Source organism: Danio rerio, chromosome 22, assembly GCF_049306965.1.
Source record: "Danio rerio strain Tuebingen ecotype United States chromosome 22, GRCz12tu, whole genome shotgun sequence".
Taxonomy (NCBI): Eukaryota; Metazoa; Chordata; class Actinopteri; order Cypriniformes; family Danionidae; genus Danio; species Danio rerio.
In genome coordinates, this window is record NC_133197.1 from 8852878 (window position 1) to 8865619 (window position 12742).

General features: G+C 33.7%; 1 long non-coding RNA gene across 1 annotated transcript; it reads right to left on the bottom strand.

The window, feature by feature from the left end:
- Positions 1-2747: 2747 nt before the first annotated feature.
- Positions 2748-11666, bottom strand: LOC103909549 (uncharacterized). The gene is made up of 5 exons (NR_170294.1): positions 11466-11666; positions 10036-10135; positions 8013-8189; positions 6272-6364; positions 2748-3472 (listed from the first exon to the last, which is right to left on the bottom strand). It is a non-coding gene; the product is annotated as an uncharacterized lncRNA (long non-coding RNA).
- Between the last annotated feature and the right edge of the window lie 1076 nt (positions 11667-12742).

Sequence of the window (12742 nt, forward strand, 5' to 3'; positions counted from 1 at the left end):
GAAGTGAAGGGCGGAGTTGAAGACGAAATAAACATTTCATATTGTGCATTTCACAATAGTGAAATAAACATAATGGAGAGCATAGTGAGTTGTCTGTAATGATTTCACAGGGGTTTGTGTGTGTGTGTGTGCTGTAAATTTATCATGTTGTGCATATTTGTACAGTTAATCTCCACAGTTATTCAAAATGCAGTTTTTTTTAAGAAAAGGTATAAATATAATGCATGTGATTTAATATTCATTACAATATTTAATAAGATAATTTGTCATATTTAATTTGTTACAATAAGTCTTCACAGGATTTGGGATTGTCTTTTTACAGGTCTTAGAGCTGGATCAAGGGATGCACAATCTCTGGATACCTTCGAGTTAGAAACCCAAAGCAAATGAAAATTGCTGCATGCAATACTTTTTTTGATGTGGACACCTAACCTCACCCCCCGATCCTACAGCTCACTAGCTTCATTCTTAGTCTGAGATATGCAGTCTCAGTTTGCAAATCCAAGTCTGCATCCAGATACTATTGGAGACATTGCATTCAGACATTACTGTCCCCTAGTGACATGAGAAAGTCTTGGGTTGTTGACGGAAACCATCAAAATAGCATAGTTTGAGATAAAATTCCTATTTAAATAACGTGTACTTGTGTCTTGTTTATCTTATTTATTGCATGTAGAAGCTGCAGGGCTTAAAATAGGTCCTGTTTATTAACATGCATTTTATTAGGCTACATGTCTATACCGTGTAAATATGGTATTTCAAGTTTATATCACTAATAAACTGATGGTAATACTATTCATGTGTGTTGCATCGACATTTAAAATATAATAGATACGTACACGTTGTTTAAATAGGATTTTTGTTCCTCTCAAATTAGCCTTGGGTCCATTGCAAAGAGTGAAAGTATCCGTATTTCGTTTCACTTCAACAAAGGAGAAATCACGTGACTTGGACTGTTAAGAGCGAGTCGTAACCATAGACTGTGGTCGTAACCCAATGATTATAAGTCACACGAAAACTTGCTATAGTAATTTATAGTGTTTTTGAATAGTAGCTAACTACTATAGCTATAATACACCAGAATGTATCATATATAGCCCTATTATATAGTTTATAGTATAGTAGTAATAGTTTATAACACATTATGAATTACTTTAGTAAACTCTTAAAGTGTAAAACAAAAATAAGAAGTAAATAATGTAGTAGGTTATGCTACAGCTACGTTTTACTAAAGTAAACTGTAATGCAATATAATAGTTGTAGAAAACAGTACAGTTTTGGTAATGTATGTGACCATTTCCACAGCAATAGAATTACCACAAAAGATAAATTCAATTAGGCTACTTGTCTACATATACATTTAAGTATTATTTGACGTAGCAACCTTTAGCAGAAATCACGTGATTGGAACGTGATCCGGAGAATTCAGTTCCCCTGTTCCCCCGTTCACAGCGCATGCGCAATTTTACAGCTGATTTCATGTACACAAATCATGACGTCATGAATTCGCTTCGCATAGTTGTTTAGCTGTATTTTCGTAAGCCCAGTGTTTATTTCATCACAGAGTTTATAAAATTTTGTAATTATTTGCATGGACACCCGTGTCTATTGTATTGTTCCTGTTTTTAGCACGCGTTCGCTTGTTTCTTTCAAACAGTTGTTGAAAAAAATAAACCATACTACACTGCACAAATTATAGTGTGTTTTATTTCAGATAAATCACAGTGATACTTGTGTTGTTTTAAAAGACATATTTACGTAACTTGTCATGTATCTTCAGAAAGTCACTTTACATTAAAAACACAGGAGTAAGGATTTTCCCGAAGCAGAGGAAAGTGTTACCTTCTGAGGATTGGAAAACACAATATACAATGCCTTTTTAACATCAGATTTAAATCTAACAATTTTGTTACATTTAAAAAACATAAGTAGGCCTAAATTAAAAGGATACATTACAACCCTACACAATGCTTATCACTATACACACACACACACAAACACACACACTCACACACACACACACACACACACACACACACACACACACACACACACACACACACACACACACACACACATATATATATATATATATATATATATATATATATATATATATATATATATATATATATATATATATATATATATATATATATATAAACTAGCAAAAAAAGGTAAAATCTTTTAAAACAGACCAACCAAAAATACGTGCACATTTTCAAGTGTTTAAAGCAAGCTATGCAATAATATTCTTCATTATAGGCTGTACAATATATCTTATCAGCATTAATATTGCAATGTGCCCATCTGCAGTACACTGAAAAAAATGATTCATTGGATTTACTTAATTTTTTTAAGGCAAGCTGTTGCAAATAATTGAATTGGGTTAAGTTTAAGCAAACAATTTTAGTTGGATTTACTCAATTCATATGTGTTGGATTTAAACAATCAAATTAGGTTGGATTAACTCAATTTATATGTGTTGGATTTAAACAATCAAAATAAGTTGGATTTAATCAATTATATTTAGTTACATTTATCCAATGAAATTTATTTAGTTCACTATAATTTAATTATGTTATTCCTACTTACATCTATTTATTTTTGATTTTGTCTAAAATGATCATTAAACTGCTTGCAAATACACTTTGAAATGACACTTGACCACATTTGTTTTAAATTCATTTTAATGACTTTTTAAGATGCATTTTTTAACAAAACATAAATCATTGCCTATGAATGCTTTAGCAGCACACCATAAAACAATAAACAGTTTGTACAGCACATTTAATTTAAACCAACACATAAAAGAAAACTGTATGAAGTCTTGGAGCAAACAGCAATTCTTATGAAACACACACACACCCCAATACACAAAATAATCAACTAATTAACTTAAAAAAAAATTAACTCATTAACAGATTGAGCAACTACAAGTTGTATGAAATGGAATAAATACAAAGTTTATAAAATGCACATGCTCTCGCACACACACACACACACACACACACACACACACACAATTTAAAACAAGTTCCTACAGCAAATTAATTTTGCACACAAAGAAAACTTAATTCACTTATTAAACAATTCCTACTCTAAACTGCAATTTGTATATGATATACATATGGTTGTTGAGCATTTATCAACACTTCAATGCTTTAAATTACAGCATCGCACTGTTTTCCAGTATGAGAACCTTTAAGGAGAGCTGGTCAGTTCATTTGCACAAGTACTTTTTGGGCAAACTCGTAATAGTATTTGAGTTCTTTTGGGTAGGCCAAATCAAGCACATAAATTGCCCCCAACATCAGTGCACAGGCTTGTGCAAGAGATTTTATCTGTTCAAGAATCACTTTTCCATCCACAACGATGCCAATGTCCTCATAATCTCCTCTTTCCTTTTGATGACACATATGGCCATGGCAGTGTTTGTCAGGTCCTTCAAAAATTCTTCTTTTTGGTTGCCCTATATTTAAATAAAAAGAAACCATTATTAGACATTGTTTTTGAAACATATTTTGTAAAAAGTCAGAAGAAATCAAATGTAAATAAAACCAAAACCTTAACGGCCCTCCCCACACCCACATTGATACCTGTGAAATATTATAACAATCATTTATGATTGCATACTGGCGAACATATATTTGTGCATGATCTGCAAGCACGACTTCTTCACAATTATTTACAGGGTTTATTCAGGTTTTCTCAGGTTAAATTTAAGATCTTTTAAGACTAACTAAAAAGAATTTTGAAAAAAATAATTGAAAGGCAAACAATACAGCAATATGATGAAAACTAAACAATGTCAAGGAAGCATTTTTGCATTATAATTTAAATAATATTACACAAGGTTTAAGGCCTGAAAACCACAGATTTGGCCACTTGAATGTGGAAATAACTTCTGATCAGACCCACTGTATATCAATATACCTGGTCATAATTGTTCACCTTAACCCTTCTGTATTATTTATATTTACTACCCTTTCCTTATGTTAGTTGCTGTTTTTTTGCCCCATTGACTTCCATTATAACATTTTTTGGATGCAAATCCATGACAGCATGTAATCACGCATTGTTGCTGGTTTTCTTCCCTTTTCGGTAGATGTATATTTTGTCATTTTTACTGTTGATGATCAGTTGACAAGCATAACCATTTAGATAGTCCTGTGCAAAAAAGTTTCTGGCTTTTATATGGAGTTCTTTGGAGTATAAACAGTAAATGATAGTGTGAGTGTGTGTGCATAAATACACTTACTATGTTTACTACATGTCTGAAAAAATTTAAATAAGCAACTCTCAAAACAATGTTTGCAAAAGTCTCACACACACACACACACGTGCACACACACTATACTCCGTATAACTCTATATAAAAACCACAAACCTTTGCAATGTTTTGCTCTGCAACTGATGATCAATTATAAAAATGACAAATTTTACCTTTTCCTAACAAGAAAAACCATTAAAGATCGAAAATATTTAATATACTGTGACTGTCATGACCTTGCAATTAAAGAACATTGTTATAATGAAAGTCAATGAGACAAAATCAGCCCCAAACATAACAAAAGAGTAATACATTTGCCCAGAGTGTATTGTTGAGGTTTTTAAAAATTTAAAAGCATTTTCCCAAAATATGAGTAAAAATAACATGTCACCAAAAATCATTTCATGAGCTCAAACAAAGAAATCTGTCCCCAAATTAATATCCTCAACAGCACACAAGGCTTAAGAATAAGTGCACAAGTAAAATAAACATCAGCGAATGAAATTCAGTAGAAATGTCACACCTTGATGCAAAATTTAAGACCTCTCAAATTTAAGACTTTTTATTACCTTAAATTTTAAAGATCTAATTTAATACTTAAGACTTTTCAAAGACCCACAGGACCTCTGCAAATAATAAAAAAGTACAATGATAATAAAACAAATTTAATTGGACAAATTAATAGACATGTATATTTATTTAATTAGTATTTTTACAAGTCATTAATTAAACCAAAATAATTTTAATATATTAAGTATATTTTAAATGTATAAGTAAATATACAAATTTAAAACTTGAATTCATACTTTAAAAAAACGTCATGTTTTATTATTAGATTAAACATTTTCGAAGAATTATTCAGCAATACATTTTTGATTGTTAGTACCTCCACCCATTGACCTAAAAATGTAATTCAAGTCAAGTTGCTTTTAAACAGTAATTTTAATCTAAACATAAACATAAATTCTCTTTTTTTGGAAAAAAGTGGTTTACTTGTACTTTTGTGACTATTTGTTTGTAATTTAGAAATAATAATACTGTATAGAAAGACTAAAACAGGGGTGTCCAAACTCCTTGGAGGGCCAGTGTTCTGCCGATTTTAGCTCATCCTTGCAGGTGTGTTGAGGCAAAATAGTTTCTAGATCACCTAGTAAGAGCTTGATTAGCTAGCATAGGTGTGTCTAATTGGAATTGGAACTAAACTTAGCAGGACACAGGCCCTCCAGGACCAAGCTTGGACACCCCTGGACTAAACAATGAATATCTCTGGGGTCAAACACAGATCTGAACCCAATGCTGAGAACGTCAAAGGATTAAGAAACATATGCAACTTTTAATCATTTAGTATTTTTAGGCATACTAATATTAGGCACATATATTGCGATTTTCAAAAAGTATTACATCGCTTTGTAAATGTTTATTATTACCATTTGTTGAGTCTCCCAATACTATTTGATATAGTCAAGCAATGTGATGTCACACTCAACAAGCTGATAGTTTTCTCACGGTTCAATAACAGTGTGTATTACCGTTACAATGCGAGAGTTTGAGGCAAAAGATAATAGGTTGCTCTTACGCGTGTAGTGACCAATGGCATTTTTTTTTACTTCATTTACAAATATATGTAAATAAAAAGCATTTGAAAAAAGAAAAAAGCCATTGACATATACAGTGAAAAAACTATTTTCAAATTCTTTAAAATTATTAATTAATTTTGTTTTTGAGATATTAAAATATTTTGTTCATTGTTCTATTCATACTTTTGCATTAAATTAGTATGCAACTTACTTGCACGAATCTAGCAAGTGTTTGTGCAGCGCAATGTGATTTTAATAGACCATAATGTGTTCAACATTAGGTTCACCTATTAATTCAAATATGGCACTCAAAAAAGTTTCCGTTTGTCTCATTGGCCACTGTAACCCCACCCTCAGCCTCTGAACAAAGCAGTTCTTTCTTATAGCCCAGGTGCAAGCACTAGTACTATGATGCACTCACCATGTATTCTTTCACCAGGCATGCCTCATCCTCACCAAGGTAAGTAAAGAGAGCTTGAAGAATAGACGCTCTTTTGAGATGGACATCGGTTGTCTGTAAATAATACAAATTTGATTAGTTAAATACATAAATGATAAATTGGAAAACGTTAAGAAATGTATTAGATTAGATTAAACTTTGTCATTACACATGTACAAGTACAATGCAACGAAAATCAGTTTAGGTCTAACCAGCAGTGCAATAGCAGCAAGTGCAGTATACAGGTATAAGTTATAAAGTGCAGATATAGAAAAACTTTAGTGATATTTACAGATGGACGTACTATCAACATTATATACATGTTGTATTAGCTATGAACAGAGATTTAAAATAAATTATTATATGTACAAGTTGCTATTAATAATCAGAAGTGTACAGATAGATAAACAATTACAAGTGTACAGTATACAGTATGCACAGTTCAAATGAATGAATCAGTCTAATGTAGTGCAATGAATGTGTAATTTTTAAATGTGCAAATGTTAAATAGTGCAATGATAATGAGGAGTATAAGTTCTGAGGACAGTGGGGGTGTATTAGGAGGGCAAAATAATTAGTGGGGGATAGAGTTGAAAAAGGGACAGCTCTGAGGAAAGTGCTAATCCTTAAGGCTGATTTATACTTCTGTGTCAAACGCACGCGTATGCTACGGCGCTGACGCATAGCTCTTCGCCGTGGCCGTCGGCGTCGCTGACGTGCACCTCTCAAAAAATGTTACTACACATCGCAACGACGCGTAGCGCAAGCTCTGTGATTGGTCGACTTGGTAGTGGCCAAGTGGACAGATAATGTATCTCCTCCCTGTAGGCCGTCTCATCATTATTGCTGATTAGACCAATCACAGTGGTGTCATCTGCAAATTTGATGATGATGTTGGATCTATTCACAGGCCTACAGTTGATAGTAAAAAAAGAAGTAGAGGAAGAGGCTCAGCACACAGCCCTGTGGTACACCAGGGTTAAGTGTGACGATGGTGGAGCAGATGTGGCCTGATCTGACATTCTGAGGTCTTTTAGTCCGAAAGTCTATAATCCAGTTGCAGAGAGACGAGTCGATATCCAGGTCTCTAAGTGTAATCAATAACTAATGCAGAGTTCAGACTGCATGATTTTGAAAGTAGTCGTGTCATAGATGTTTTCACACTACGTGACTATCTGGGCTAGCGTTTTGTTGCTGCTTTATTTTCACTGCAAGATGGATCGGCGACAGGGACTTGAACATTGCATGACTTTACAATAGGAAGAATCGCCGACAACTTCATCTAAACTACGTCTCACAACCCAAAAACCATCTGTTTGACCAGGCTGTGGATTAATGCTAATATTGCAAATAATGTTAAATTTCTTACACAGACCAATTGTTTTACTTTACAGGACCTTCATCAGGAGCCATGGCTTTAGATTTGGACTTTATTCTTAAACTGAAAAACCCATCCCCATTCGCTGTTATTATTTGAATCACCATGTACCACAGATTCAGCTAAAAATCATCAGTAGTGTTATATTAACATTAAGTTAAATAAATATTAATTTATTTTCTTCTCGGCTTAATCCCTTTATTAATCTGGGGTCGCCACAGCGAAATGAACTGCCAACTTATCCAGAATGTTTTACACAGCGGATGCCCTTCCAGCAGCAAACCATCACTGGGAAACATCCATACACTTTCATTTACACACATGCACTACGACAATTTAACTTACCCAATTGCCCTATAGCGCATGTCTTTGGACTTGTGGGGGAAACCGGAGCACCCGGAGGAAACCCATGCGAACGCGGGGAGAACATGCAGACTCCACAGAGAAATGCCAACTGATCCAGTCGAGAATCAAACTAGTGACCTTCTTGCTGTGAGGTGAGAGCGCTACCCGCAGCGCCACCTGTTAAGAAAATATATATTTAAAAAATAAAAAGAATTAATAACTAAAACCAGCTCAAATGTTATCGATTATTTGTCATATGCCATGTCCCGAATAAAACACGTTAACGTAATGCACAATTGTTAGTCATTTGAGACTCCTTTATTACAGCACTCCCACAAGTTTCTCTCTTGCTTTCACAAATAAAATTATACATATTTAATGTATATCCATTATTAATAGCCTATCTAAGTTTTGCCCAGCTAGCGATACCTGCAGGTAAAGGTAGCCTATAAGCATATTTTTTTCAGTGCATGCATTGACTGCATCGTCTAATACATAGAATATAAGTATGTTTGTGGTTAATTAGATGGCATGATAAGCATAGACATGAGCATTATTCAGAACATAGCCTATATATTTATTTTTAAAATGTTATATTTATTTAGAAATTAAAACTATATTAAATTTCAACTTGCAGTAATAATCTAAACATTAAACTTTGCCTCGATGTTGTGCATTTATTATCTTTAAACACACCAAAATCTGACGATTGTCCCTTACATGTATATTACATTTATAATGATACTCAAATTTATTTAATCAACTGACTGTTTACTTGTGAATAGTTTGTTTAGTTACACTATATTTAAAGTGATTTCTTTTTTCGACTACCTTGTAATTTGACATGTTCAGCCAAAATAAAGACATGTAAAGGCTGATTTATACTTCTGCGTCAAATGCACGTGTATGGTCCGACGCAGCCTGCGCGCAGTCGAATAGCCCTTGCCGTGGCGCATCTCTCCAAAAATGTAACTACACATCGCAACAACACGTAGCGCACGCTCTATTAGTGGGCTTGGTAACACTTACGCGTGTGGGCGGGGTTGAGAGCCACGGCAACCCATTGGAGCGAGTGTTTACAAGTGTAGAGTCCCATGAAATAGCTCGAGGTGGAAACTGTTGCTTTGTTTTTACCTTATGATTAAAGTTGTTGTATGACCGCCGGCTCCCGCCTCAGAATGAGCGAGTTTTATTTTCTTGTTCATTAAGGTAGTGTTCAGAAAAAACAAAACCCAAGCGAAGAAACTCCATACAGAGGGAACATATAAACCTACTGCTTTTGTAAGTGTTATTGTAGAACAACACAAACAGCGCGCACAAGTATAAGTGCTCAGCTGCACGCAGGGCAGGCGCCGTAGGTCACGCCAATCACTCAACGCAGAAGTACAAACCAGGCTTAAGGCCGAATGTGCATTGTGCAATTTTGAGCCAAATTCTGATGCGACTCTTCTTTGAATCAAATTAAATTTCAACTTCGATATTTGCTGTGCTGTGTTGATGCAATGTACAGGAGGAACTAAGAGGTGAATAACCTCTCTTGGTCGGCAATCAGATAGTCTAATCATTTTATGTCAGGTCAGACATTTTGGTCGGCCCTCTTGAGAGAATCACAGAGATGAATCAAAGTTGTGCTCTTACTGCACCCTAGTACTGTGAAAACTAGGGAAGCAACAATAACATTTACTTATTCTTCACTTGTCACAAACCTGTTTGAGTTTCTTTGTTCTGATAAACACAACATAAGATCATTTGAAAAATGATGAAAACCGGTAACCATTGACTTCCATAATATGTTTTTCCTACTATGAATGTCAATGATTACTGGTTTCTAACACTCTTCAAAATATTTTATCTTGTGTTCAACAGATAAAAAAAACTCAAAGGTTTGGGACCATGGAAACATGGTGAGTGAATAGTGAGTAAATTTCCTTTTTTGGGACTATTTAGATTTTTCAGAGCAACATATTCAGTTAAGAGACTGTTTACTGTAATGTGTAGTGATAAATGTTTTGCAGTTACTTACCATAAAAAGTTGATGGAAAATTCCAACTGCAGTACTGGACAGAAAATGTGTTTAAACCCCTGACCAAGGAACTCAGCAAAGGAAACTTGTTGTACAGTACCTCAAATGAAAGGAAGCACATGATTATCATCATTTAGGTTCAAAATTCAGCACAAGTAACAACATGACCAACTTCTTAATCAACATATTGTTTTCCGATTAATTATATTAGGCAACATTTAGATAAATTACTTATTAAACAAATTGCTGAACGTGATTGATATGTTTAGTTAGGGTTATTTTTATACCAACACCAATAAGGTTAGCAAGAACTTTTTCTTCAGTTCAACATTAAATATTTTAGCTGAATTTTCTTTAATGTTTTACTGAAGAAAGAAAGTCTGTGGGTAGGTAAACTAACGTTAATGGGGAATTTTTGGGTTTACTCCTTCAAAGTCAGATTTTTTTTTAAATCAGTGATTGTCACTGCCTGATTGATACGATATAAAGTGGGTCTCAGACCAGACAAAGCACTGCATTAAATTCCATTCTTCATCGCTATGTCTTAAAAATATGTACATTTATTTTAACAGTATTTTCCATGAAGTTTTAGCAGTCGTCTGCATGTGTTTTACGTTTGAACAACTAAAGGAATGCTTCAGCTTATTTAAATGATATTATTTTAATTAAATTACATTATCATTGATGTAAAAGGCACTTTATGAATATGGAAAAAGTCACATTAAGTTAACCTTGCGCTGGACGTTTATCGGTGGCTGACAAACACTTGCTGTGAATCTAAGTTAGTCCATTAACAGCATTAAAACCCCAAAGACATAATTACAGCATCTTACGTAAAAAATACAGAACTGTATAAATGGACGCCCTTTACGTTAAAAGTTAATGTTACGCCAGTATGGGCACACATTCGACAACCTCCTAAGACAGTCAGTAGTGCCCTAACGCCAGACCAAATCGTTCTAAAACAAAATCAGTATGGTACTGTCCGTTCACAACTATCTAAACGCATGTTTAATGTTAACCATAGTAAAAGCCACGGTAAATTTACAAAGGACTGAGCTAACGTTAGCAACGAAACTTTTTTCGTTTGGAATGGCGGATCACGGACACTGTCGTCACATCAAAGAAAATGCTTATTCTCTTGAAAATAGCCATTTACTTCATTAAAACATTATATATCAAGTCTACATAACTACATTCTTGCTAAAAAGAATCTTAAATATATTCTGCGACATAAAAGCGAGATTTGTCAAACCGTGTGTAACGTTAACTGTTAGCTTAACTTGCGAGCGCGCTCGACGGCTGGTCGCTGTGAAATTTAAAAACGACCAAAAGAGACAGTCCGAACGAGAGACCATTTTATGCGTCTATGTTACCCACAAAGTTTTTTCTGTAATAAACAGTCTGGTACAATATAAAATGTGACTTACTGTGCAAATGAATGTACAGAAATCCGGCTCTGGCGTCTTGCTTCCATCTGACTGGATTCTGTAAAACTTCCTTTGGGCTTTGGCGCCGAGGCAACGGAACATAACGCGCATGCGCACAAAGCTAACATAATTTTTTCTAATAGACTTTAATTAATTAATTTAGATTGGATCACAACACATCTAATTCACTTAAAACCTATTAAAAATAATTTAATAAAATCAACAACTAAATTAAATTGTTTAAAGTAAACTAAATTGAATTATGTTTATTTTAATAGAGGCCTAAATCATTTTTTTCAGTGTAGTCACATCTGCAATGTTGAGCAGCACAGCAGTACAGAGTACATGTGATTTCAAAGAATTTAATACATTCAGGCACAAGAAATTATAACTTTTATATCTTAAAAAAATATTAATTGTATTATTTTTTATATATATAAAGAAGACTAGTGTTATTTTACATTTGATTATTCAATTTCTGCACTGAATGCTCAAAAAAAAAAAAAAAAAAAACACTTTATCTCAGCGGTTTTGTCTTTCCCCTGTTTATCTATGCTTGTAAATTGTTTTATGCATGATTCAATCAGTCCCCTACAAAATCATGCCAATCAATGTAGATTAATGAATTATTTTCTAACAGAGCTATTTAACCAATCTGGTGAAACTGTATTTATATCACAATATATAAAGCACAACAACAAAATGTTGCAATATTAGTTTTATTTTGTTTTTTCAATATCGCACAGCCCTATTCTGCCAACAGATGACTGGTGATAACCACATCAATCAGGCAATCTGAAAGATCATGCAGGGTAATTACCCACAATTGCCTCAACATTAAAATAGTGTTTAACAGCTTTTGTCAATTTAACAAGAAACAAAGGTACAAAAATTGTTAAAAATGAAAAACCCATTTACCCAAGCAGGTGAATGCATATGGCCATTGTGTAGTCCACAAAAATAACATAAATCACTGTAAATACACTTCTCTGAACATATAAGAGTTTAGACATAATTATACCATTAAAAAATGTCACCAGCATCATTGTAGTGCCTTTTAAATCCACAAAAGGTAATATATAGGAGTTAACACTTCTTTGGGCAATGTAAAAAAAAAAATCCCTTGCCTTTTCAATGTTAACACCCCTTTATACACAGTAAAGAAGTTTTTAAAAGGTAATAACAAAATTTTGAGTCTATCTTTTAATTGTATTCTGTGCTGTATCCATAATTTTTATTTAAATGCCCTTTCTGCAGATGAAAACTGTTGGAGACAA